The sequence below is a fragment of the Castor canadensis genome, chromosome 18, assembly GCF_047511655.1.
Source record: "Castor canadensis chromosome 18, mCasCan1.hap1v2, whole genome shotgun sequence".
Taxonomy (NCBI): domain Eukaryota; kingdom Metazoa; phylum Chordata; class Mammalia; order Rodentia; family Castoridae; genus Castor; species Castor canadensis.
Window position 1 is genome coordinate 16874803 of NC_133403.1, and position 5927 is coordinate 16880729.

General features: G+C 41.1%; 1 non-coding gene across 1 annotated transcript; it reads right to left on the reverse strand.

The window, feature by feature from the left end:
• Positions 1-4578: 4578 nt before the first annotated feature.
• Positions 4579-4710, reverse strand: LOC141419115 (small nucleolar RNA SNORA17). Its single transcript, XR_012443778.1, has one exon. It is a non-coding gene; the product is annotated as a small nucleolar RNA SNORA17 (small nucleolar RNA).
• Between the last annotated feature and the right edge of the window lie 1217 nt (positions 4711-5927).

A 5927-nucleotide genomic window follows, 5' to 3' on the forward strand; every position in this document is an offset into this window, starting at 1 on the left:
AAGAAGTCAACAAAATTGGAGAAAAAGGCAGAACAGGTTCTGCCTAGAAGCAAGGGGGTGAGTGGGGAGAAGTAGAGGGTGGTGGGCAGGCGGGAGAAATGGCCCAAACAATATATGCACATGTGAATAAATTAATAAATAAAAAAAGTGAAAAATAAAAGCACCCCTCCAAAAACACGATAGTTGGACTGTTTTCCCCCTTTCACTTGGAAAACTCTACTTACCATTGATGTCTCCCAAACATTTTCTCATTTGATTGTTAAGTTCGATGCATGCTTTGTACTCCCCAGTGGTGATCCCCAGGGACAATGTCAACTCTAGGCTACTACTATACATATGTGCTCATACCCTTGCCCCAGAGAGGACTATCATAATGACTTTGATAGAAAATTATATGGGTCTTGTAGGGGCTGTTCAGACATTGGGTGGACTACACAGTATGAGGGTTGGACCTCATTAGCCTTCAGGAAGAGAAAATGGAAACAAATACAAAAAAATCCAAATTGGTAGCTCTCTCTCTCCCCAGTTGCCAACTCTCCCAATGCAAATACCTTTTGTTGGTCATAGATGACCCACATACCATGACAATAGAGCCTTCCTTCTTGAGGCATTATGGATTGGGAGCTGATGTCTCTGGAAGAAGACCCATAATTACATCATTTCCTGACAATAAGTCCCTATTTATGATGCCATCCTGCAAACCTAATAGTAGCCAAACCAAGTTAACATTAGTGGAGGTTAAGGGTTTAAAATCCAACAATTTCTATTAAAACTGGTTATGGAGAAACTCATTCCTGGTTGAATTGGATTAAATATTCTGTTCACACCTTAAACAAAAACAAGTTACATGTGTGCAACAGGAATGCCAGAGCCTCAAGTTGCTCCTTTCCCTGTGGGATGGACCTCAGACTCTGCCAAATGAAATATATAATAACACTCTTCCAAAAAAGGACCACCTGGGGCAATGAGTCTTGTATGACTCTGTCACTACTACTCTTTCCTCTGGTTAAAGATTCTGGGGGGCAAAAACCACCCTGGTTAATAAGACCCCCATCCTAAAACTCTATGCCTCGTGCCTCTCAGGTTGGGGGGAGGAATTAGAGTTACTGGGAAATGCATCTGGATGCGGTGAAAGCTGATCCTTTGGAGAGTTAAGCAGTCAACTTGCTCTGACTGTTGCCCAAGCAAACATCTGGAAGTATTGTGGTGGACTTTTACTTAAGACTGTTCTGGTCAAATGGACTGGGACTCACACTTTAGTCCAATTTGCTATTCCTTTCACCCTGGCATTCTGATAACCCACATCATCCCTAACCATGTCTACACAGATGCCATTGGGTTCCCACAACGAGTCTGATAAATTCAAAGGAAAAAAATCAAATAGCAGGATTTAAGTCACCACTGTTGTGGTGGCCCACTATTAATAAGAATATAGATTGGATTAACTATACCTATTAGAACCAGCAGAGATTTGCCAATTATACTAGGGGTACAATGGAGGAAATTGCAGAACAACTAAGCAGGTCCCACCATGGCATGGGAAAACCTGATGGCTGTAGACATGATTCTGGCAGAAAAGGTGGGGGGTGTATCTGGATGGTGCTCTGGATGGACCATAACCAAAGCTGTCCAATGCCTAACAGCCTTGTCAGACAATTGGCTAAGAACTCAGAGATAAATGACACTTTACTAACTGGATAGAAGAGTGGTTTAGAAAATGGCAAAGAGTAATAGCCTCAATCCCAATATCCTTCAATGATGTGTTTGGGGCCATGATTTTAATTGGGTGCTGAACTATTCCCTCTGTATGAGGATTGACTGTTTGGCTCATAGAAACTACTCTAACTAAACCAAGTCCTGAGTGACACCAACTGTTGTTAAACACAGCTGAAATAGAAAGTCAATTAATGTTAAATGAGTTGAAGAAAAGAATATAAACTAAAGATGAGGGAAGTGTGAGAAAACACTCTTTTTTATCAATCTCTGTGCAACCATTTTAATTACCTGCATTGTCTGTAGTTCCAGGTTCTTATTCCAGAGTCTTGCTAAGCCCCTTTGCCCATGAAAATTGTCCTCCATGTTGTGAATCTTAACCCCTCTCCCAAGTTAATTTAGAATTTCAGCCAATTGAGAAGGTTGTGAACTTTTGATCTGACCCTATGCAGGTCAAGATGCAGGGTCAGTTGAATCAGGAAAATAAGGAGGGATGGACTGACTTGCTCCTTTCTGTGTGCTGTGTCTATTTGCCAATGCACCCTTCTGTAGAAGTAAATTTTGGCTTGCCAAAACAATTCTCCAATTCTGTTTCTTCAATTGTGCCTCCAGTATTCTTCAGGGGTGTTATTTCTAACAAGCTGAAGAGAAGAGCCTGTAGAGGCACAGATTGAATAGTCTAGGCAGGAAATTACCATTTGGGGGCCACATGATTCCAGTGGAGTGTTGAGTAGATACATTGAACAGGTAGAGTCTTAAGATTCAGAGACTGAGCATCTAGGAGAAAAAGAAGTATAAAGGATGGTTTTTGGGATTCAGCCTGAGGACACTGCTGAGCAAAGTTTCCACAAGGAGGAAGAAAGAAAAAAATAAGATCTGGGGAACATCATGAATTCATGTTTGATGTTAGGTGTGGTGGCTCATGCCTATTTTCCCAGCTACTCAGGAGGTAGGGATCCAGAGGACTGTTATTCAAGACCAAGTCAGGGAAAGGCTTAGTGAAAACCCATCTCAACATATAAGAAAAGTATTGTGATACATGTCTGTAGTTACGATTGCACTGGGCAAAGATAGGAGGGTTATAGTTCAAAGCTAGCCTGGGCAAAAAACACAAGACCTTATCTGAAAAATAACTAAAGCAAAACATGCTGTTGTATTGACAAAGTGATAGAGTGCTGCATAACAAAAAGGCCCTGAGTTCAAACCCAGGACCACCAAACAACAGCGTTCATGTTTGTGCTGAGGCATGTGTGGAGAAAGGGGAGCTCTCAATCACTGCTGGTGGGAGTGTAGAGTGGTACAGCCAATATAGAACACAGTACAAAGGCACCTCATGAAACTGGAAATAGAACCACCATCTGATGCAGCAATCCCACCACTGAGTACATATCCAAAGGAAAGGAGATTCCTGAGTCACAGAGACACCTGTGCTCCCATAGTCACAATATCAAAATATGAAATCCATCAGTGGATGAGTGGATAAAGAAGATGTGTGACATATACACACAAGGGACACACACACACACACACACACACAGCTCAGGCTGGGCTCCAACTCATGATGTGCCTGCCTTATCCTCCTGAGGGCTGGATTATGGGCATGAGCCATCATATCCTGCTTCACAATGGAATATTATTCACCCATTAAAAAGAATGAAATTATGTCATTTGTAGCAATATGAATGAGTCTAGGAGACATGTTAAGTGAAATAAATGAGACACAGAAAGACAAATACTGCATGATTTCAATGAAGTGGAAACTAAAAAAGGTAATCTCATAGCAGTAGAGAGAAGACTAGTGGTTATGAGAAGCTGGGAAAGGGGATAGGACATAGGGGATGGAGAAAGGATGAATAATGTGCCCAGAGTTATAAGTGGACAGGAGGAATAATTTCTAATGTCCTCATGCACAGTAAGATACCTATGGTTAACAACAATTAGTTGATCATTTCAAAATAACTGGTAGAGAGATTTGTGAATGTTCCAAACATATATAAATGATAAATGTTTGAGGTGATGGATATGTATTTGCCTTGTTCTGACCATTACACATTGTACACAATTATTAGAATATCACAATGTACACTACCAGAATGTACAATTATTTTATCAGTGGAAGTTTTAAAATATTTTTTCATCCTACTAAAGGAATTGTTTTTTTAAAAGGAACTCAGTTTTGGACATGGTAGCATGAGACCCTTATTACAGTTCCAAGTAGAGATTTTGAACAGGAAACCAGATAGAGCTCAAAGGAGAGGTTGGAACTGGGTATACAAATGTGGACACCATAATTCAAGGGTGGAGTGTCCCTCAAATTCCTGAATGGTACTGCAAAAGAGACAAAGCCTTGGGTAACTAAGTCCAGAAGATAAGGAAGAAGAAACAGAAGACACTAAGAGCAACCAAAGAGATAGCATGACAAATTAAAACATTTATTTCTCTGAGGCCAAATGAAGAGGAGTTCTTAGAAAGAGTGATTTTCTGGGACAAGGGCAGCTGAGAGCAGGAGCAAAGCTAGAACAGAAAAATAGCCACTGCATGTGTCAATGTGACAGCCACTGATAACCTTGACAGGAATGATTTCTGGGCATTGGTGCAGCCCAAAGCCTGATGAGAATAGATTTTAAAAGAGTATAGAGGGAAGAAAGTGGTGACAGACTGTCTCACACATCTTCAAAGTTTTGCTGCTGTGAAAGAAAGCACAAATGTGGCAGCATAGGTATGGAGTCAAGGGAAGGTTTTGTTGCCAGAGATAGGCAGTATTAGAACACATTGAATGATGATGGGTATAAGCCAGTTAAGAGAGAAACTGATCACACAGGGGTGGTATCCTTGAGTGACAGGAAGGTGGATCAATTTTTTTCAAATGTCAGGCTACTAATCATTCAAATGCTCATGGGTGAAGATGCAGAGCATAGGCAAAGCATCTTTTCTCTCTGCCACCTACTTACAAAACTGTGACAGGGAAGCCACACCAGGAAAGCCTCTAGAGGCAGTAGATAGTTGGATCTAATACACAACCATAGAAGGCACAGTGTAAGAATAGATTTGCTGGGGACAGTGCTTGCTCCCTTGACTACTTCTATTGTCTAAGTAAAATAATGAATAATGCCATCAGATGAGCTTATGTGGACAAGGGGAGGCCAGAGGTTTGACAATGGAGAGAAATAGTTGTCTATGGGTTGTAGAGGGAACTGATTGGAGGAATAGGGTAGTAGAGTCAGGCAGCCACAAGAGTCACTTGAAAATAAAACTTATGAAAATGATTACCATGGCATGTGCAGGTGAGGAAGGGTTAAGAAGTTGAGTTATATCAGGGTTAGATATTTATCACATGAATACAATAATGATTATACCAGCAGGGTGTAGTGGTACACATCTGTAATCCCAGCTGCTCAGGAGGCAGAGGCAGGAGGAAGGCAAGTTCAAGGCCAGCTTTGACAACATTAGCAAGATACTGTCTCAAAAACAAAATAAACCCAAAAGGTCTTGGGACAATAGTTTACTTGCCTAGCAATCTGCAGATTCAATCCCTGGTGCAGTGATTACAGTGGCTGAATATCCAGTGTGTACTATAGACAGTTATAGACAGTTCCTGTACCATTGGAGCAGAGACAGACAGGCAAACTGACATAAACACATGGGGGGGTGAGGGTAAACAAGTTTTCAGGTAGTATGATGGTAAGAAAATGTAAATGTAAAACAGTATATGAGATTGTGAGTGGGGCTGGAGAGCAGCTCTGGATAGAAAAATGTTGAAGAGGTGAATGAGAGGTAACTAAAAAGACATTTGAGCTAAGATCTGAATGCGATATCAGATTTGTGAAATCAAGTGAAGAGCTATCAAGACAGAGAGAACACCAATGCAAGCACACTGAGACAGGTTTAACAAAGGAGTGCTAGATTGTGAAAATCAGTGAAGGTGCCTCTGAGGGGACTACACATTGGTTAATTAAGGATTGAGGGAGAGCTAACAACCAGAAGGATCCCAGAGGCTTCCACATGGATAACTGGAGGGACATTGTTACTGCCACTGAGATTACAGTGTCTTCTGTTGGAAGTTGGTTTGAGTAAATGAAGAGAATGAATTCACCTTTTGGATTTGTTGGATTTGTACCTAGAACAGTGTCTAGTCCCTGGTATTGCTTCATATTTCAGTGAGGTACCAGTGGAGCAGTTCTGAATCTAGGTCCTATAACATTATAACCTTGAGG